This window comes from Lepidochelys kempii, chromosome 2, assembly GCF_965140285.1.
Source record: "Lepidochelys kempii isolate rLepKem1 chromosome 2, rLepKem1.hap1, whole genome shotgun sequence".
Taxonomy (NCBI): domain Eukaryota; kingdom Metazoa; phylum Chordata; order Testudines; family Cheloniidae; genus Lepidochelys; species Lepidochelys kempii.
This window is the reverse complement of record NC_136381.1, coordinates 191,026,897-191,050,167: the sequence shown is the minus strand read 5'-3', so window position 1 is coordinate 191,050,167 and position 23,271 is coordinate 191,026,897. Positions and strand designations below refer to the sequence as shown.

The following is a 23,271-nucleotide window of genomic DNA, read 5'->3' as shown; positions in this document are numbered from 1 at the left end:
GGGAAAATTAGGACCTATTATCCCCCACTGGTACAACTATTTTTGTGCTAACAATGATGGAAGATGTAGGCATTTTTACCCACCTGTCATTTAATTCTGAACATCATTAGATAAACAAGGGCAAGCCCTCCCCAACCCCTTGCAATCTGTCTATACAAAGGCTCTGGTCCTGCCAGTGTTTATACACAAACTTAACTTTAAGCCTATTAATAGTCCCATTGACTTCAGAGGACAGAGTTTATAGATGGGTAGAGAACTTTACATCTGTCATTAAAACACCTTTACACCATTGTAGAGTTTAGTTCCTTGCCTTCCTTCAGATGCTGAAAGGAACAAAAAAATATTCATGAAATTTTGTGGGGAAAATATTTGGAGGTTTAGTTGAGGCCATTTCACAGTTCAGAAACTTTGCTTTATAAAAATGTTGGTGAAGTTGTTGATTTAGCTTTGAAACATGTGCCCGTTTGAATTTTTGCTCATTTTATTGTGAAATTCAAACTTCATTTAATTTTTCTTTGCTGTTATTATGTAGAAGCAGTAGGATCTCCCATAGTTATAGAACAATCATTTTCCATTATAAGTCCCAATATTTGCCCATCTTTAACTTTGGCTTGGAAAATTAGTTTGTCCTCAACACTGCCAGATTTACTCTGAATATGAAAGGGACTGTTCCTGTGAAGTTTGAAGAAAATTCATTGCACTGTTTTTGACAGTTTACCCTCATTCAAAATTTTGGGACTTGTCTAACATTTCTTAGCCATTTTTGAGTCAGATGGAGACTAATTGCTATTAATTCAAATTTCCTTATATATGATTCTTTTTGAAACTTCAAATGCTGATTATATTTGAAGATAATAAATTGTAGTTAAGCAAAGTCGTTAATTTTATAGTGAATATTTTTGGGGGCAATTCGACTCGACTTTCAGTGGAAGTTATGGAGGCAATATTGATCCTGTTGACGTCAGAAGTAGCATGATTGAGCAATATGAGTTTATCCAACTCCCAGAAGTCAATGGAAAGACTCCCCTTCAAACATTGAATTTGGAGTTTAATTGTAAAGTGTAAAGTGTATAACAGGGAACCTACAGCTGCTGCTTAATTTCATCCAGCCTGTGGGAAGTCTCTGCGCCGTAGGCCAGAAGCCCCCTGAGCCTCGGTGCCCCCTCCCTTCCCCTCAGGGCTGGAGTCGGGTGCACCACCTTGCCCCTTTGCAGGGGGAAGCTAGGGTTGCCAGTCCATTAAAAGTCCGGTTGGCTCCGCACAACTCCTGGGAGTGGCTGGCACGTCTCTGTGGCCCCTAGGCACAGGGCCAATCAGGGAAGCTCCACATGCTGCCCCCGCCTCCAGCACTGGCTCCGCAGCTCCCACTGGTCGCGGTTCCCAGCCAATGGGAGCTGCATGGCTGGTGTCTGTGGGCATGGGCAGTACCATGGCCGCGCCTCCACCTAGGGAGTGGACATGGTGGCTGCTTCTGGGAGCAGTGCGGAGCCAGAGCAGGCAGGGAGCCTGCCTTAGCCCTGCTGCGCCGCTGACTGGGAGCCGCCTGAGATAAGCAGCGCCTGGCTGGAGCCCACACCCCAAACCCCGTGCCTGAGGTCAGAACCCGCTCCTGCACCCTAACTCCCTCCCAGACTCTGCACCCCCACCCACACCCAAACCTCCTGCCCCAGCCCTGAGCCCCCTCCTGCGCCCAAACTCCATCCCGAAGCCCATACAGTGAACCTCCTCCTGCACCCCAACCCCCTGTCGTAGCCCTGAGCCCTCTCCTGCACCCCAAACCCATCATCCCTCACCCCAACCCCCTGCTGCAGTCCAGTGAAAGTGAGTGAGGGTGGGGGAGAGTGAGCAGCCTTCTTCAGAAAGAGTTTGTGCTGTGCTTAGTATTTGAGGTTACTGATGAGAGAAAAATATTTTATTTAGATCAGAGACCTGTTTCAATAAAGTATTTCTTTGTACTTGATAAGAATAATGAATTTGTTTATTTTTTGGGTAATGTAAGCTTTGTGGTACCCTTAACTATTCATTTCCCTACTTTTAAGTGCTTGGGTTTTGTAAATGATGCCACAGATAAGTACATTGTTGCCACTTAGCAACTGTAAAAAAATAAAATAAAATAATGTTTTGGACTTTGGAATGAATGTCCTTAAGAATCGTTCTGCAGTCTTGAAATACCATCTTTCCTGCACAGGATTTCTGGCTCCTCGGCAAAAACTCCACTGAACTGAATTGAGTTCCTTAAGCAGTCTCTTCCCTCCAGGACAGCTAAAACTTCAAGGCTTCAGAACTGTACCTGACAGATCAGCTCTGAGGGTGGTAATGAACATGTAAATTCCTTATTTATAATAGGAACACTAAGAAAAATAACTTCCCTTGGCCATGCATAAGTTGTTAGTTTTTTAAATTGCTATCCAAAAGCACTGCAGATAATAAAAAAAATGATGGCACATGTTTTAGAGCAGCATTTTTCATGGGAATTGGGTACTTTATTTGCAGTGTGCCACAAGCAAGCAGTGGCCTAGTTTTGCTGATGGTCGGAAACATTGTTGTTGTATCAGTGTGTTTTTTTGGCAACTGCAGCACTACTTAAGAAGAAGAAAGAATTTTTTTTAGAAAGTGGAATATCACTGGTAGATCCTTTGGAAAGCTGCTAGATAGGTTTAACATGTTTTGAAAGCTGTGAAGATAAATTGCAATTTGAAGTTGCAGAAGTCAGTTAACTAGCAAGCCTTTTAAAGATGTAGTGGTCAGAGAGAATAATTATATAGACTGGCTTGCAAGGAAAACACAGTGCTTGATAATACTGGGCTAGTGCCACAGAATGTTATCATCAGGCATTTGAAAGGCATCCTTATTTACATAATACAATAGTAGCACAATTGGTGGATTAAGAATGAATTGGTTGTTCCTCATTTTATTTGCCCAAAAAGGTTAAGGGTATTTATTAAGAGATTATATTTGTTTGCACATTTACACTAGGGCCCAGCCCTGCAATCCCTTCTTCAGAGGGCTCAATGAGAATGCTAAATAAGACCTAAAGGATTAGGCCTGTAATCATAGAATCATAGAATTGGAAGGGACCTTGAGAGGTCACCTAGGCCAGTCGCCTGCGCTCATGGCAGGACTGAGTATTATCTAGACCATCCCTGATAGGTGTTTGTCTAACCTGATCTTAAAAATCTCCAGTGATGGAAATTCTACAACCTTCCTAGGCAGTTTATTCCAGTGCTTAACCACCCTGATAGAAAGTTTTTTCCTAATGTCCAACGTAAACCTCCCTGGCTGCAATTTAAGCCCATTGCTTCTTGTCCTATCCTCAGAAGTTAAAAACAATTTTTCTCACTCCTCCTTGTAACAATCTTTTATGTACTTGAAAACTATTATCATGTCCCCTCTCAGTCTTCTCAAACCCAGTTTTTTCAATCTTCCCTCATAGGTCATGTTTTCTAGACCTTTAATAATTTTTGTTGCTCTTCTCTGGACTTTCTCCAGTTTGTCCACATCTTCGCTGCAACATGGTGACCGGAACTGGACAGAGTAGTCCAGCTGAGGCCTAATCAGCGCGGAGTAGAGTAGAAGAATTACTTCTCATGTTTTGCTTATAACACTCCTGCTAATACATCCCAGAATGATGTTTGCTTTTTTTTTTTTTTTTGCAACAGTGTTACACTGACTCATATTTAGCTTGTGGTCCACTATGGCCCCCCAGGTCCCTTTCCGCAGTACTCCTTCCTAGGCAGTCATTTCCCATTTTGTATGTGTACAACTGATTGTTCCTTCGTAAGTGGAGTACTTTGCATTTGTCCTTATTGAATTTCATCCTATTTACTTCAGACCATTTCTCCAGTTTCTTCAGATCATTTAGAATTTTAATCCTATCCTCCAAAGCACTTGCAACCCCTCCCAGCATACTTTATAAGCGTACTCTCTATGCCATTATCTAAATCATCGATGAAGATATTGAACAGAACCAGACCCAGAAACAATCCCTGCGGAACCCCACCCGTTATGTCTTTCCAGCAGGACTGAATCACTGATAACTACTCTCTGGAAATGGTTTTCCAACCAGTTATGCATCCACCTTTATAGTTGCTCCATCTAGGTTGCATTTCCCTAGTTTGTTTATGAGAAGGTCATGCGAGACAGTATCAAAAGCTTTACTAAAGTCAAGATATACCATGTCTACTGCTTCTTCCCTATCCACAAGTCTTGTTAGCCTGACAAGGAAAGCTATCAGGTTGATTTGACACTATTTGTTCTTGACAAATCCATGCTGACTGTTTCTTACCTTATCTTCTAGATATTTGCAAATTGATTGCTTTATTATTTGCTCCATTATCTTTCTGGGTACAGAAGTTAAGCTGACTGGTCTGTAATTCCTTGGGTTGTCCTTATTTCCCTTGTTATAGATTGGCACTATATTTGCCTTTTTCCAGTCTTCTGGAATCTCTCCCGTCTTCCATTACTTTTCAAAAATAATCACTAATGGCTCAGGTATCTCGTCAGTCAGGTCCTTGAGTATTCTAGGATACATTTCATCAGGCCCCGGTGACTTGAAGACGTCTAACTTGTCTAAGTAATTTTTAACTTGTTCTTTCCCTATTTTAGCCTCTTCTGATCCTACCCCATTTTCACTGGCATTCACAATATTAGATGTCCAATCACCACCAATCTTCTTGGTGAAAACTGAAACAAAGAAGTCATGAAGCACTTCTGAATGTTCATATCTTATTATTTTTAAAACCAAGGATATGAATTAGAGGAGTAGTTCTTTGAGTTTTTGACCATATATATATTCCACTTCTAGTATGCATGGGCCCTGTACACACAAGATTGAATTCTGTTTGAATAACAGTATCTGTTGGAGCTGCAGCTGTACCCTGAGTGCGCTCTGGCCTTCCATAGCTTAGGGAAGAAAAGGTTGGATCAGCCCTACCTCAGTTCCTTCTTACTGCCCATAATAATGAGATGGAACCCCTGCAGTGCCAACATCTCTGCACATTGTGTGCTTGTTTTCCCTAGTTCTGTTTCATTTTGTATTCCTTAGTATAGTTATGCTCACTGGCATATATATATAATATATATATATATATATATACACAAGATCTTCCACTTCAAGGGTGCTCTGAGTATCTGGTGCCGCTGGACATAGTGGAGTCATGTGGGGTATCTGGAAGAGTTGTGCCCAGTTCAGGAGCTGGTGAATGCCTCTACCAGTACCAAAGCATTGGCACCAAAGTATCTAGCATGGACAGTAGAGTGCTCTACCCTGTCATCCACAGCACCTACTATGCTGCCAGCTAATGTGGAGGACAGGCTTTCAGAACCAAGTTTGTTGGTACCAATGAGATTCACAATACTGAGTAACTCAGCAGTACCCAGCCTATCAGAGTCACCTTTGCTGGCCACTACTAAGAAACTCCTAGGCCTGTACCATCTATTAGCCACCTCAGTTCCTTCACAGGACTCTCCAGGGCCCTCTAGAACTTCCCATATAGAGCAGATATACTCTTTTTCCTCTTCCACACCCAAGCATAGAGCAGCTCCTCTGCCATTGGGCTGCCTTACATCATATGTGACTTCATTCACTCTTTCAATCACCTCGAAAGGTCTTTCCCAATAATCCTGCATTTTGTTTTTCCTCACTGGGATCAGCACTGATACCAAATCACCAATATCACATGATCTTTCTTCAGTATGCTGATCATACCAAACTTTCTGAATTTCCTGACTTTTTTTAGGGTTCTGCTGAATTAAATTAATCATAACTTGTAAATTCTTTTTAAAATGAGTGACATACTCCCCTACCGTCTGTCCTGTTTCCTCAGTACTGCCTTTCCAAGAGTCTCAAATCAAGTCTAGGGGTCCCCTCACCTGCCTCCCATACAGGACATCAAAGGCGGTGAAACCAGTAGATTCTTGGGGGAACACTTCTCTGTGCATATAGAAAATAAAGGAGTAACACGTCCCAGTCGTTCTCATGTCTGGAGACATATATTCTTAGCATAGCTTTTAAAGTTCCATTAAATCTTTTCACAAGCCCATTAGTTTCTGGGCGATAGGGAGCAGCCTTTATATGCTTTACTCCCCGTAATTCCCATAACTTTTTAAAGACTACAGACATGAAATTTGCACCACAGTATGTCAAGATTTCTCTGGGAAAATGTACTATGCTGAAAATGGTGAATAAAGCTGTAGCCACAGTTTCAGTTTCAGTATTAGACAAGGCTGTGGCTTCAGGGTACCTGATGGCAGAATCCACCACCACCACAAGTATATATCTCTTTCCATTCCTGGAAGATTTAGTGAGAGGTCCCACAATATCTACAGACATTCTGGCAAATGCCTCTTTAATAATGGGCAAAGGTTGCAATGGTGCTTTGCAAGGTCCCTTACAATTCTGACATAAGTCACAACTCTTACAGTAATCTTTTACTGTCTCAAACATGTGAGGCCAATAGAAATTCTGTTTCAATCTGTCATAGTTTTTTTCCACTCCTAAAAGTCTTGAAAATGGACCATCATGAGCTACTTGGAGCAATTCTCTCTTATATTTCTCAGGCACAACTACCTGCTTGCAAACCTCACCAGGGTGCCTCTTTTTTATTTCCTCTCCAGGAGCCTCTCTACACAACAAACCTTCTTCTGCAGAAAAATCTACCTTCTCCTTCCCCAGCTAGGGCATCACTTTGATCTGCAGACTTCTCTTGTTTCAGAGATGGGTGAGCTTGTTGGGCAGTCACAAACTTTTTTTGCATTTCACTTAAGCCCAGAGCAGACTCTGCCACAACAGAAGAATTTTCAAATTCCTCCTCAGAAGGCAAGCTGCAACTCTCAACAGACAAAGGACTGATGGCATGTCCTGCCCTTCACAGTCTTTCCTGCTGACCACAGACAAAGCAGGCGAATCAGATCCATACTTCCCCTGGGACCTGGTTATAACATTACCATGCAGCAGGTAGCAAATTTCTGATGCCAACCACTACATCACCCTTAAAATCTTCCCACTCAAGGTGGACTTCAGTTAGAGGTACAGTCACAGAGAATTCAGCCAAAATTAAAATATTTAGACTTTTGCCAGGAAGTCTGTCCTCTTCCATTGCCAAACTCTCCTTGACCAAAGTGACTTGTGATGTAGTATCTCTCCACCTTATAAATTCACTCTCGATAAATTCTTCACTACCTTCCCAATACTCAGTCCTAATATAGTTTATGAGGCCATTCTCCTCTACAATTTCCTCTGGGATCAAGGTGGTAGCATTTGCACTCATGGTGGAGGTTGTGGGTGCAGATTGTGGAGTAACCTTAAGTTTTGGGCAATTTGATTTTATATGGCCAGGAGCCCACAGGGATGGCAGACTATCTGCCTTCCCTTTGGGTAAGAGGTTTTAAAATATGGGCTCCTTTGAAAGTTTTTTAACAACGTTGGGGTTAGGTTTATTCCTAGACCCCTTATCTCTTTTAACCTGAGGAGGGAGAGGGATTACCCTTCCCCTGGGGGTTTACACCCTTCACCCACCCTTGACTCAATATATTCATCAGCAATTTCTGGATAGAATACTCTACAGTGCAGTCAGTCTCTTGATAAATTGGTTAGGCTTTCTCCCACTCCCTGCTGTTGAGAGAGGATATACTCTCAGTCTGAGGCTGCTCCTTTTGTTGCTCCAGGACTTGGAGGTGCAGTTCATGAGTTCTCTCCTCAGCTGCTGGCTGGTCCATGCATCTTTGGTGTGATTCCCTCTCTCTTTCACTGTTGGCTTTGACTGCTGCCATACGTTACATACATCTTTGGTAGGCTCTCTCCTCAGCTTCCTCGGTTTCTTTCTTCTTCTTGATCCAGAGTTCCACCATCCTTATTTCATGTTCATGTTCTTTCTCAGTTTCCAGAAGCCTCAGCCAACCAGTTCTGCTGTAGCAGTCCCTTTGGCATCTGGGGTATGGAGATGCTCAGACCCTGCTCTTTGGTCAAAGTCTATGAGCAAAAGCTCTCAGTTCCAGATCTGAGGCTTTCTTTTTATGGGATAGTCCCCTATTTTTTCATAATTTTTCAAGGTCTTTTGTGTCAAGACCCTCATACGACTGTGATTCACTCATTACTAATCTTGAACCTTTAAAACTCTCAATATAAACTTTAAACTTTTAACAGCGTTGGCCAATCAACCTGTGGCATATGAATCCTGTCATGACTATGCCAGTTGTCATGCTCTCTGGAGTGGCTCACAACTGTGAGTGTCTACCTCAGGGCAGACTGTCAGAAAACAAGGCAGACACCCCAAACTGGTGGTACGTTCTATGACTAGATTTCACCAAGCCAGTACCAAATGTGAACTTCTGGATCACTATACCAGTCTTACCACGTAGTCGCAGACAGACTGGATTGTCTAAGGGGACTATCTTGCCATACAGACAAACTGGACTTTGTGATAAATGGTCACTTACACCAAAGATCTCATAACATTTATGTTGCTTCCATTTCCAAGAGACCAGTCACTTACCCCAGATCAATTGGCACTCTAGATCTTACACCAAAGACAATGCTGGCAGCAAATTCTGTAGTAAACTAACCAAAGGGTTGTTAGCTAAGAAAAGGAAATGAGAGTTATTGAGAGGTTAAAGCAGGTAAAATATATGCAGAGGTGAGTCACAGTTTGTAATTCTAAATAATGGCAGTGTTGGAATAAACTGACAGTTTCACAGAAGTCTCTCAGGGCTACCCAGAGTAACTCTGGGGATTTCTGTCTTCTCTTTCAGTTATTCTGCCCTCTTAGAATCCAAACGGAGATGAAGCATCTTTCCCTGAATCAATGTTTATAGCTTCTTCTCACAGAAAACAAGCTGACAGGGTCACTACCCACGTGGGCTTTTCTTTTGATGATGGAGAGTGAGGAATGCATTTTGAGTTTTTGATCTCCGGTCATCATGGACAATGACAACTTGCTTTGAAATTAGCATTTTTCTTTTAAAGTTCTGCATTTGCATTTCACAAACTTCTCTCTTGTTCAATGTGTTATTTAGTTACAGGGGTATACACAATGTAAATGTTTGCTATTACATGATAACAGGATACAGATAGTTGAAAACAGTAAAAAAACATTAGTTTTCATGAAGTTTAAACACCAAATACACTCTAATGTATTTAACAACTACTTTGATCTATACTAATACATATGTGAATTGACCAGGGGCTTTGGTATGAGCTGGCATGTGGTCTGCCAACATCACGGGAACACTCGGGACAACTCAGAAGATGCTCAAATATGAGTGAGTAAAGGTTAGGCTCAGAGTTTGTCCCTTATGACTATTAATACTTCTCAGCCTGGTACTAAGCAATGTTTTATGTTCCTGACTTCCCCACTGGATATGGTTCTTCTCTTTCCTGACAGACCAGAAAACTAGCTTTATAGCTAGCTTTCCTGCTTCCTACCAGGATTTGCACTTCTCTATTTACCATGTCTGAAAGTACCACTGAATTAATAGAAGACTGATGTATTATAATGTTTTGAATAACCATGGTGCCATTTGTCAGACAGATAACATTTCATGTCAGAAGACCTATACGGTATGCAGAATTAGGAGAGAGGAAATAAATGGCATGGTTGTTAATTCTTTAATACTTGAAACTGCTTAGCAATGCATTGTTAGATCAAAGCTTTCCTTGAGAAGATTGTGTTTTAGGGACAGAGGATACAGGAGGTAGCTTGGAAGACTGTCACAGAATCCTAGAGACTCTATAGGAGGGAAGAAAATAGCGCATTACATTTCCATTAGGTTTAAAATCTCTCTTGTTTTCAGTTTAGAACATCTTCACAGCTGTTCTGTTGTAGGTTAAATGAAACTTTTCAAACACTCAATATGTTTTATTAAAGAACCACTGACAAGTTTTCCAGTTTTCATAAATATCTTTAAAATGTTAGTATCTGCCACTTTTGCAAAAACCAAAGACGTTAGTGGCATTTCTGCTTGTTAACTTGTACATGAAAAAAGGAGATAGTTTGAGATGTTCTTTTCTGTACTGAAATCTGCATTTTGTCCCCAAAAGATATCTTCTCTGGATAAATTTCAACACTTCTGATTTCTCTAACTGAAAGGATGGACAAAGGCAGTGAGCGAGTGAATCTCTCATACCTTGTTATGTTGTGCATTTCAGGGTCTGGTTCATTTTTAGAGCCCAATTTTGCTTTTGATTCCTGGGGAATCATGATTGGGACTTTACACCCAAATATTATACACAAAGTTATAATCTTATCCTATTGAAGTCCATTACAATTTTGCAATTGACTTAAACAGGCACAAAATTAGCCCTCAAGGCTTCTCTTTGGATACATCTGCGAGCTCAGAAAAATAAAATAGAAAAATACTCCAGCAACCTGAAATACAAGCAATACTGAATTACTGTTTTTTAAACAAGATACAAAATATGTGGTTGTTTTCCTCTCTGAAGGACTTGTCAGCACTAAACACAACATACCCGTTAAGCTGGTAACATCAAATCTTTGGTGATGACATGTTAGGGTACCTTATTGCAAACTGTCCATACTGAACAGGGTTCTGTGCAAAATATTGACTTTTTCACCACTGGATGTGTCCCTCTCTAGAGCTCTCCTACTCCTGTACATTTCAGCGGAGTTCTAAAGTGTGTCCCCTTTGGTAACGTTTAGTTGTGAAAGAGCCTGATTCGTATCTGACTACACCAGTGTTACTCAACTGAAGTAAATGAATTTACATGAAAGTAAAAGCTATATAACAAGATTAAAAGCTGGCCTTAAAGGAATTCTCCACATTTCCTGGTTTATAATATGTGTTTGTCTCCATAAGTAGCCCAAGTGAAAAAAGAAAAAAATAAGACTGTAATTTTATCCTGTTTCCATAGGTTTGACTACCCCTTATGAGGAGTATAAGGGGAGCATCCAATGAAGTAAGCTGTAGCTCATGAAAGCTTATGCTCAAATAAATTTGTTAGTCTGTAAGGTGCCACAAGTACTCCTTTTCTTTTTGCTTATAAGGAGGGAAATTCTAAACAGAAGAGCGAGACTACAGACAGAAATTAAGATGAAAAACAGTTGTTAGGTGCACATCCATGCTACCGATATCAATTGCCTTCCATCTGATTCAAGGTAGTAAATATCTTCACTACCACTGTTAGTTTTGAAGGGTTTGCCTTCTAGTAGCAACTGAAAGAAACTTTGATTAAGAATTCATCAGAAGGTTAAGTTTCGTTGCAAAAAAGAAGGTCCCCATGATTAAAAATAGAATAGTAGTTCATTATAAATTTTCCACTGACATTTTTGACAAAAAATTGAAAACCAAATGTTTTGATTTTCAGTTTTTTCACCACCCCTTTCTATTCCTTTTTTCCATCCCCCCACTTTTAGCCTTAATGGGAGCTATGAGTGCGGAGTACACCTTAAAATCACTCATCAGTTTGCCGGATTTGGATCTTTAAGCACGAGATCCTCGACTTGTACAAATCAGTGTAGCTGAATTGACTTCAATGGATCTACTCAGATGTACACCAGCTAATGATCTGGTATGTTGTTATATGTACTTTTCAAAGAGAGTTCTGATCCCTGAAGATGTTGCAGAAAATCGGCTATCAAGCTAAAGTTTTTAAACAGTGGGAGTAAATAATGGTAACAGAGTGTATTCTGTTATAACAGAAATGCAACTGTATTTTATACTGCTAATGAAATAGTTGAACAACAGATTTTACCTTTCATTTATGTTTGAATAGAGCAATTACAGCATATGACAGTTCGCAAATATTTGTAATTGAAGGCTGTCAGATAAAGGGATTTTAGCAGTGAGTTGTTAATTTTTAAAGTGATTCATTTGTTAACTGCTTCAGGGCTGCCTCATTTACAATGCATCTGAGGCAAAGCACATTGCTGGAAGCACATCACTGGTGCTGCTGCACTTACCTACTATGTCCCCACAGAAGAGCCAATGTTCCGATCAAATGTTGGCACTTAAAAGAATGTTACCGCGACAAGGTGGTAAGAGGAGTCTAGCATATGACTGATTATAGCAATATGGACACAGAGCATGCATCAGAGCCCATTGGCACATGTCCCAGGCATGTTGTGAAGCACATTGAAGGCTGAATGATTTTTGTCTACTCTAGATGTGCACCAGTGGCACATAAGCTCATGCCCTGAGTTGGATCGTTGATATTAAAATATGGATCTCGTCTATTTAACCATAAATGTTTAAAATTAAAAATGATGGGTTTTGTTCAGCATATGGAGAGCTAGACTGTGCTTTTTAAGTCGTAGCCCTGTAATGTGCTGTAATAGCAGTTCTCTTGTCCTTTAAAGGGGTATGGTTTGTGCTCCCCTCAGCATCCCACTCACCTCTGCTGGGCTAAAGAGGAGGGGAACAATCTGTCCCATAATTTAAAAAAAAAATAGAAAAAAGTCTAATTCTCCTGTTTATTTTTCAGCCAAATTCTGGCCTGTGCTGCTTTTAAATTCCATGTGTTGCATGGGGTGTAAAGTCATGGCAGAATATGGCCCTTAATTCCCCCCTCGCCTCTTAAAAAAGTAAACATTACAAGCAGCAGGGCTACAAGAGAAACACTAGCGAGAGAAATAGCCCAGATGTTGATATCAGAGCTGGGCAGATATTGCAAATCAGTGTCCATATCTGTTCATTTGAATTCTGAACAAGTGTTCCCTCAGCTGTCTCCAGGCTCTCTTTATTCACGAGAGGCTTGGACTTGCACCCATTGAAGTCAATGGCAATGCTTTCATTGCCTTCAGTGGTACAGTTCGGGCCCTACCTGTGGCTATTTCCAAGGACAGGGCTTCCTCGGCACAAAGCTTTGTGTAAAGTATAAATATATTTAATAACACACTGTGATTTCTCCTCTGGGAAGCAAATTATGAGCTAGATCATACCCAAAGGGTACTGCCCATATTGTGGGGTGGCACGGAGCCACAGTACCAGCAGAGCATGAGGAGGTATTTTGCCTCAGTGAGGCAGGAAGTCTCCAAGAGCTGCCTGGCATGCAGAGGGAGTGTACACACTGCACTACCCCATTATGGGCACCGGCCCTGCTCTGTAAGCCCTCGAGGGGAGATGGAGAGAAGTGGGAATGTGATCTCAGCTCTGCTCTGCCCCCTCCACCCTCTTTGGGATACTGTGCATACTGGAGGGAGCAGTCCTTGTGCAGTCTGGAGTGCACAGGCTGCAATTCCACCAGGCCTTGATGCAGCCCATGTAAATGGGAGGGAAAGGCCCCTTTGGCTTTAGTGGGACTCCTGTTGCCTTGGATCTAGCCCCTTATGCCCTCTTTCCCTTCTGTGCATCCACATAGGCCCCAGGAACAAACTTGCCCTATAGCCATGATATCTATTTCATATATTTCTCTTTGGTAATCCCTAGGAAATGCAGGTGCTCACCGGGTAGAGAAAATTAACACACAACAAATGACTTGATTAATTTTCCACTGTTAGTCAAAACAATGCCAGCCCTGCTAGTTATTTCTGGAATGCATTATGGCTGTGGATTGCAACAGAGCCATATGCAGCAGACTGGCTTTGTTGCTAAGGAATAGCAGCAGCCACTAAAGCACTATGAAAAGAGCTGGTTTTAGAATGCAGATTGAAAACAATGTCTGGTGGGAATTCCCTCTGGATTTACAGTACATTAATCTTTCCATCTCACATCAGAACTGCAGCATATTAATTCATGTTCAGGTATCACGGCTCGGCTTTGGCACATTCTGACGAACATTTGTAGACACAAATGAAACAAATGTGTCTTCTGTGAGCATTAGTGCCTTTATTTCAGTAAAACGATTTCACAACATTTAAATTATTATTAAATTATCTTGTGAACATAGTACTCAGGAATGGTTCTGGATTGACAGCCCTAAATATTGCTGTCCCCTCGTTATGCACAGAGCTCCTTTGGGGAAGGGGCTATATTTCACTATATGTATTATATAATGACCAGCATATCATCACTCCTCAACAAAGAAGAAACACTAAGAAATACAGTGGCTGTACTGAGTTCTTCACACTTCTCTATCAGCCCATGTCAATCCTGATGGGGGGCCACTGAAGAGAGAGAGTAGTTCAGACTCCATGTCCCTGAAATGTGCTCATAAAGTGTGTTATGCGTCTCCCTCTTGTGGCTGTTCCAGACAGAGGATAACAGTCTGGTACTGCTGCCAGCCAACAGAGTCATTCCATTAGCTCAAGTGGCAGAAGTGCTTTGGTGCCAAAAGTCCCATCTTTAATTGCCACTGACCCCTTGTGGTGCTAGTCATTACACTTGTTTAATCCTTATTTCCTCTGTTGAAACTGTTACTGGGAGTGACAATTATTGTCAGTTGTAGTAGTAGTTTTTGTGAAGCACTGGGGTGTGGATAGAGATCACTAATCTCATTGAATGCTGTCTGGACAGAGGCCACTAAACTCAGTGACAAGTGTTGTATTAATGCCCAGCTAAATTAAAGTTCAACAATAGCTGCCCTTTCTTTTTATTTTCCCCCGCAGGGATGCACTGCTAAACGCAGCTGCTAGCAGCAAAGTAGTAGGGAGGATTGAAGTCACAGGAACTTTGTCAGGGATCCATTTCCCTCTTTCAAGGAAATCACTGCCTTTTAGTTAAGTGGCTATTTCTTTTTGCTCATCCGGAAAATACATGCCAAAAATATAAGACATCTTAGAATGTAGATTGCGTCATTTTGATTTTCTAGTGTGCAAATGTTGCAGGTTAAATCTTCCTTAGTGAAAGTTAAAAACCTGTTTCTTCTCTGGGGCTTTTCATTTAGAAAGAAATGAAGCTTCAGGTGCTAGTGAACAGATGTCCACATCATGCAACTCATTATCGCAATTGGCACTAAATAGCGTTGTTGTTGGCAATCTCATCCAAGAAACCAAGAACTGAAGGGACATGGAGTTTTAACTATCCTGCTCTTTCTAGGTCAGGGTTGAGAGAGACTGGTAGAGAGTCTGCAGCTGGAATGTATTGGCTGTGTACAAAAACAGAGGGCTTCTGTCTCCAGTGCTCTAAAAGGCAACTGAGGAGTACTGAATTCACATAATGTTTTTAAATGAAATATTGTCAGTATGTATCTATGGAGATGACATTATGTTGGCAAATTACTTCAATTTAAATATGAGACGAAGAAGTTCCAATGGCAAACTGATGTCACTCTGAGGCCACGTTAAGCTGTCAAAGTGAAACATTGTCAATAAAAGTGTAGTAAAGAGATGATTTGAAGATAGGAGGACATGGCAAAATGAAGTCAATGAAACGGGCCATGCTTAATTCTCAGCATCTAAGTAGTGACTAGTATGTGTCACTGCCTTTAAACTAGGCCCTATGGAGGATGTAACTTGTGAGAGCCATTCATCAGTGCAAATTAGGCCTATGATGCTGACCAGATATAAATCATGATGCTAAATTTGCTATAACCTTCTCCTAGGATGAGTTCTTAGAATATTGCCAGAGAGGAAAAGTAGCAACCAAAGACACAGCAGACATAAGATGGGGTTTCAGGTACGCAATGGCGATGCAAGTTGCATTCAACCTTGTTTTGAGCTCTTGCCACACTAGGTGGAAGACGCAGGAAGGCCTGCTTTTCAATCAGTTGGCCTGCTAGCATCATGCTGTGCTTTTTACTTTGCCTAAGAAAATGGGTAAGAATGTTGTATACAAACCTTTGCGGCGTTATCTATACAGAGATATTTAAGTGTGTCTAGAAGCACAAGAGGCTGATACAGAAAATCAAGTCAGCTGTCTGGAACAAACTTCTTGGCTGACTTGAAGGGTCAGCTGGTTCCATTTGCTCAGTCGACAACAAAATAGCAGTTGCTGGTGAAGGGGAACTGACAGGTGCAATAAAGGGCCCTAAGCTCTCTCTATCGTCTCGTCTCATCTCATTGCTTTGTCCAAGGAGAAAGACACACAAAAAATTCCCACCAAAATGCATGAGAGAAACAAAGTTCCAGCCCCACACAAAGATGTCCAAATGCATGCAGAGATCACACATGCGTGCGTGTGCACACACATAACATTATTCTCAGCTTGGAGGAAAGGGTGGTGTGTTTCAAGTACGCTTAGAGCAGGAGGACTGGAGTCAGGACTCCAATTTTGTTCCCAGCTCTAGGGGCAAAAGAGTGATCTAATCAGAACAGGGGAACTTGAATTCATAACACTGGGGGTGGAGGTTGTGTGTGTCTTATTACAGGGAATGAACAGAACAGGTAATCATCAAGTGATCCATTCCCTGTTGCCCATTCCCAGCTTCTGGCAAACAGAGGCTAGGGACACCTATGCCTTCTACTATGCCTTCTGGGGGCCAGGTTATAATCAAGCTCATTAACTATGCTGATTTACACCAGCTGAGGATCTGGTCCTATGTGTTAAAGATTCAAAGATGATACCAAACCTAAACCTCCTGATTCCTGACCCTCAGCCCCCCTGCTACGTAGCAACAGTCCATCTAAAAACCCAGAATACGTTTGTAGAAAAAGTAAGACGATTCTTTTATTAGGACCCGAGCAGAGTTTGCTGTGGCTGCACAGGCCACCAGCCACCAGCATTTAGAAGGAGGACATGGGACTGAGACATTTCATTTTGTTTGCTCCTGAGAGGGGTGGGAGTAGTTTAACATAGAGATTTGTCAGTCACCATTAGGCCTGAGCACATCACTCCAATACAAGTGTGCAGGGTGTATCGCAAAAGTGCTTAGAAGTCCCAGTTGTGGACCAGGACATCATTGTGTACAAACACAGACCAAAAATATGGCCCTTGCCCCAAAGAGCTTTCAGTGGGTCTTTGGTTGGCTATTCGGAATGGAGCTGGTGATTTCAGACAAGTTCCATGTAGACAGCAGTCTATAAACCAAAACCATCATAACGTTTGGCACTAGTTTTTGCCATAACTGGCAGTCTTATTAGTGAGTTCTAGGACTGCATTGGAATGGATACTGACCTGTCCTCTCAGTCCTAAAAAGCATGACTGAGGAGCCTGCCTCAGTTTACCTCCTTTAGAGTCCCCCAGTAATTCCACGACAGCTTTCTTGGTACAATAATATGCCTTCTGTGGGGCAGTTTATTACCAAAACATAGTTCAGAGAATCCATATCAAAAGTCCCCAGACACGGTCCATTAGCACTCCCCGTGCATGTAGTCCTTAGAATCACACATTCTGTTGTTCACTGACATAACACATACCACATGCCGGTATCTTCCGTCAGACCTACATTCCTAGTCAGTCCTCATCTGTCCTTCAGTCAGGACAGCCACCCCAGCCCTTCCAGCTGAGTCCAACCCTCCTCTTCCCAGCAGGAACTCTCCAGCCTCTCTGCTGGGACATCACCCTCACCAGGGGAGCATCCCTCACTCCCCCTGTCCCTCCCACTGTTCTCCTGGCTCCAGCTCTCCAGTGTGGAGATGTCAGCAGGTAAGCCACTCTGCTGTTCCCCTGCCTTGAGCTGTCTCCGGCTCTCAGCTTTGGCTCAGAAGTCAGCAGGAAACTCCCTCTGCTGCTCTCTGGCCTTCAGCCCCCTCCAGCCCACTAGCCTTGGCTCTCTGACTTGGGGAGGTCAGCTGGAAATACCCTCTTGCTGCCTTTTGGCTTTCAGCCTTCCCCAGGAACCTTCTCCCACTTCTTTCTGGGACCTCCTGTTCTCTGGCAGCTCTCATCCACCAATCTCTCGCTCCCAAGCAGCTCCCATCTGCCCTTTCCTTGACCACCTCACCCAGTCTCCTTCCCTCTAGGGCCTAAGTGCCCTCTTTTAAGCCTAAATTGGGGGTCAACTGACCAGTCACATATGCACTGGCCTCTTTCTTCTTAAAGGGCCAGTGTTGGATCCTTTCAGTTTAGGACCTGGGCACATTGTTGGGCTAATATGGAGACTCTTGCACTGCAATTGCCGGTCCTGTTCCTGGTGGGGACAGGAGACTTCACAGTGTCACTTGCGTCTCATATTTTTACTTGCCACATATGCTGATTTTTAAAGATGTTTGTCTTTAAATAGGAGCATGTATCTCTACTAATACCAAAGTTATAATGCTGAATTTTTTACATCATTAGTTTCCATGGCAACAAAACATAATCTTATAAATACAGGATTATAACTTTACTGTGGGATCAAACAGGAGGAGAACTTGGGCGATGGGGGAGAAAGTTCTTATTTAAATGCCTTACACAGCAGGAAAAGGAATATCAAGAATCACTGTCAAGAGAGTGGTGCACATTTTCTTTCAAATTAATCCATATAAATTTACAAGAAATAATTATTTAACATTAGGTGAACAAAAAAGCAAATTCTGTGTTCAGTCTCACTATGCTAGCCCATCCCCATTGTTCATCACTCTTGACTGTTTGTCAGAAAACGAAATGTTGCACATAGGGTAGCATAGCCCACAAGGAAAATTGTGACTCCTTCTCTTAGCAGTGCACTCACGTAAATCAGTTTTTGGAATAAGGCCCAAAAAGTCAAGTGATACTGTTTACATTGAGATAGGAGTGGCTCATTTCTAACTGTCCTTTGTGAGACTTATAGTTAAAAACATTTATCTGGTTCTTTCTGCCCAGCCTGGTTGTGGAGCAGAGAGAAACCAACAGAGACCTGCTGAAGGATTCTAATCAGGGCTGTCAAGGGATTAAAAAAGTTAGTTGTGATTAATCGCACTGTTAAACAATAATAGAATATACTATATTTAAATAATTTAGGATGTTTTCTACATTTTGAAATATATTGATTTCAATTACAACACAGAATACAAAGTGTACAGGGCTCACTTTCTACTTATTTTTTATTACAAATATTTGCACTGTAAAAAACAAAAGAACTAGTATTTTTTAATTCACCTCATACAAGTACTGCAATGCAATCTCTTTATCATGAAAGTTGAACTTACAGATGTAGAATTATGTACAAAAAATAACTGCATTCAAAAACAAAATAATATAAAACTTTAGAGCCTACAAGTCCACTCAGTCCTACTTTTTGTTCAGCCAATCACTCAGACAAACAAGCTTGTTTACATTTGCAGGAGATACTGCTGCCTGCTCCTGGTTTACGATGTCACCTGAAAAGGAGAACAGGTGTTCATGGCACTGTTGTAGCTGGCTTTGCAAGATATTTATGTACCAAATGCGCTAAAGATTCATATGTCTCTTCATGCTTCACCCACCATTCTAGAAGACATGCATCCATGCTGATGCCGAGTTCTGCTCGATAACGATCCAAAACAGTGCGGCCCAACGCATGTTTATTTTAATCATCTGAGTCAGATGCCACCAGCAGAAGGTTGATTTTCTTTTTTTTCTTTTTTGGTGGTTTGGGTTCTGTAGTTTCCGCATCGGAGTATTGCTCTTTTAAGACTTCTGAACATATGCTCCACACCTCATCCGTCTCAGATTTTGGAAGGCACTTCAGATTCTTAAATCTTGGGTCGAGTGCTGTAGCTATCTTTAGAAATCTCACATTGGTACCTTCTTTGCGTTTTATCTAATCTGCAGTGAAACTGTTCTTAAAATGAACAACATGTGAGACTGCTAGAACATGAAATATATGGCAGAATATAGGTAAAACACAGAGCAGGAGACATACAATTCTCCCCCAAGGAGTTCAGGCACAAATTTAATTATGCATTATTTTTTTAATGAGCGTCATCAGCATAGAAGCATGTCCTCTGGAATGGTGGCCAAAGCAGGAAGGGGCATACGAATGTTTAGCCTATCTGTCAGGTAAATACATTGCAACGCTGGCTGCAAAAGTGCCATGTGAACAGCTGTTCTCACTTTCAGGTGACACTGTAAATAAGAAGCAGGCAGCATTCTCTCCCATATATGTAAACAAACTGGTTTGTCTTAGTGATTGGCTGAACAAGAAGAAGGACTGAGTGAATTTGTAGGCTCTAAAGTTTTACATTGTTTTGTCTTTGAGCGCAGCTATATAACAAAACAAAAAAAATCAACATTTGTAAATTGCACTTTCACAATAAAGAGATTGCACTTCAGTACATGTATGAGGTGAACTGAAAAATACTATTTCTTTTGTTTATCATTTTTACAGTGCAAATATTTGTAATTAAAAATAATAACATAAAATGAACCCTGTACACTTTATATTCTATGTTGTAATTGAAATCAATGTACTTGAAAATGTAGAAAAACATCCAAAATATTTATAATACATTTCAGTTGGAATTCTATTGTCTAACAGTGCGATTAAAACTGCGATTAATCGCGATTAATTTTTTTGATCGTGAGTAATTTTTTTTAGTTAAGCGCATGAGTTAACTGCAGTTAATTCACAACCATAATTCTAATCAAATCCACTGCATTTTCCTGAACAGGGAGACTAAGGCAGACTTTTATTTATGTGCTGTACTACTCTGACCTTAACATTTTATAATATATCAGAAGCTGTTCATCACTTTCAGACCTATTTACATATCATAAAGTTATAGACCAAAAATGTAGGTTTACAAAAAGGGGTGGTCAACTACCATTTTTTTTTAAAAAAAGAAAAGCTACAAGTTCATATTAACATAGCAATTAAGGAAGACTTTACACTAACACTCTGTATAAAAATACTACCCAACAAATTGTAGGGAAAAAAGGTAATGGAATAATTCCCGGAACCTTTAATATGAAAAAGCCATTTTCCGGCATGACTAACGTTTTCTTTGTGCTGGCAGGAGAGGACACAGAAAAGGAGTAATTTCTCAAATGGGCATACTCCACACTGAGGCCTAGGGTCCACAATACATTTGTCAGCCTCTAATTAAGGAGCTGGAGCTGGACTTCCTCAGTAATTAACTTTTATTTGCAGTTACTCAGGCTTCCATGCTAAAGTTGGAAGTAGAGGTTGGTTTGAGAAATAAAGAACGGATCGATGGGGAGAGAGAGGATGAAAAGAGTGTGAAGTGGTTCTGTAGTTGCTGTGAATTTTTAAGCTGAGCTCCATCATGAGGGGAGAAAAAATTGTATTCCTATCAGAATGATTGTTTTTCATTAGACACCTAATATTTTCTCACATACACACTCTGGTTGGTTTCACAGCTATGTATAGTGGCCCCCATTGAACAATCAACAAGTTTTCAATAGTTCCTACACATTGTCGTATGAGATGCCACAGGGCTTTTCCGCTATGCTTGGAATTTTTTCAGTAACAGTGTGTTCTGTTGGTAAATGTTGAGTTTTTAATGGTGGCCAATTGTATGCTGGGAAGATTGTTCATTCATCTCACAGCCATTCAATACCTGTACATACATGGGCGAGGACAGAGTGTCTGTTGTGCGTAACATTTTCAAAAGTGCCTCAGTATCTTAGGAGGCTATGTCCCAAATTCAGAAAAGTGATTTAGACATTTAGGAACCTAAGTTTCATTGAAAGTTGCTTTTGAAAATAGGACATAAGCTCCTAAGTCACCTCACATTTGAAAATATTACTCTTCAGCTTTTAATTCCTGTGGTTTTGTCTTTTGGCGTCACAGAGGTGATGTGAAATAACATTACGCTTGCAACACAAATAAACAAAAGCAACTAACTTTTATTTTTCTGGGTTGCTCTTCTTTGGTTTGGTTGTCATGTAAATGCTTTCACCCTAAAAAATCTTAAATAGATAAACTGGCACATTTTTCAAGATATTTTTATGTTAAAAAGACTCAGAGCAAGAACTCAGTCCTCAGAAATATGGGTGGTATTGCCTTCTCTCAGTTGTGCTAAATGCTAGAATGACCCTGATGTTTTCCAAAGAGGAGAATTTTTTTTCCGGAACTGTTGCACTTCCTGCAGTTTGTGTTCTGGTTTTCTGTTTGTGGTATTACCCAGTTTTCCAAATATGTGAAACTTATCCCCTTGATTCTGTGCTTCAGATCTGGAATTGCTGGTATCTTTTAAATGGGTTAATAAGATGTTCCTTCTAAATGAACGAATACAAACAAAAAGTGATAGCTAAGAACAGAATTACCTCCTAAAATAGGATCACTATTGATAATTAAGTAGAACATTATTGTAAATTAGTGTGGCACTAAGAGGCATAATAAAGACCATGAAAAAGAGAGGTGATAAATTAGACAGTCACAAATGCTAATTGAGTTTTGTTTGTAATTTTAAATAGTGCCTCCAGATTTTATTTTTAATGTTGCTTGTGGGCTGAGTCTAGATTATGGTGCTGAACTAGATATAATAACTCAATCATAGAAGTTAGGGATTGAAGTGACCTACTAGCTCATTCTAATCCAGCTCCCTGCAAATGCAGCATTGTTCCCTCCAGTATCTTCTCTAGTGTTTTGTCCACTCTTGTTTAAAAAGTTGTAAGCAATGGGTCTCCTTTCCTTACTTCCTTGGAAGACTATTCCGCAGCAGAATACATCCAGCTATCAGGAAATTGTTTATGATATTCATCCTATAGTAACTCTTTCTTAATTTTGTCTCATTACTCCTAGTTTCACTTCTTTGTAGCACACTAAATAATTCCTCCCCATCCCTCGTATATTTATACAATATTTGTACGCTCTTGTACCTAGACATTGCATAGCCAAGCTACACATCTTCAGCTCTTTTAATCTTTCCTTGTTAATCAGTCCCTCGATCATGTTTGTCTCTGAACTTTCTCCAGTTTGTCATTATATTCCTGGTGACATGGCGCCCAGAACTGAGTGATGGATTTTATATACCATTGTTCCAGAGCCATAAAGCAAGGTTCTGTTATCTATGTGCTCTGTGCCAAGATGCTTCTAGGGAGCAATGATGGGCTCGAGTGATCTGGGGTTTGATTTTTGGTTCTGCCATAGACTTGCAACCTAATGTGGGGTTGAAAGTAGTAGTTTTAAATTGTTGCACACCAAGTAATTTTGTTTTAAAAATTACTAAGAATAGTTTGTTTAGAGAAACATGACATAGTAGGCCATCTTAATATTCAGTAAAGGTACACACAAGTTTGTAACCACTTAAAATAAGTTTTAACATTGCTATCAATATCATTTTTGCATAGATATTGAGGTCTCCCCCACACACACTGACCTTAGCCAAGTCACTCAATCTCTTTTGCCTCAGTTCCCCCTTGGTCAAATGGGGATAATAATTCTTCCCTACCACACAGGGATATTGTGAAGACAACTTCATTAATGATTGTGAGCACTCCATGACTACAGTGATAGAAAGGAATATACATAGATTAAATCGAAAGCACATCGGCCATTTTTGCGGCCACATCACTTGAAAACTCAAGTGTAATTTGCTGTCGTCCTGATTGTAGGTCTCTTTCAGCATTACTATTTTCCAGGTTTCTCCCTCCCAT

General features: G+C 40.8%; 1 protein-coding gene across 11 annotated transcripts in view; it reads left to right on the top strand.

The window, feature by feature from the left end:
- TMEM108 (transmembrane protein 108) overlaps positions 1-23,271 on the top strand; it is a 389,399-nt gene that overhangs the window by 211,523 nt on the left and 154,605 nt on the right. The window contains exon 1 of one of the 11 annotated variants that reach the window (XM_073333200.2): positions 2,223-2,324. The exons of the other annotated variants lie outside the window; for them this stretch is intronic. The gene's annotated coding sequence lies outside the window, so the exon portion shown is untranslated. Of the gene's footprint in view, positions 1-2,222; positions 2,325-23,271 lie in introns of those variants that run through there. 11 annotated transcript variants of the gene reach the window in all.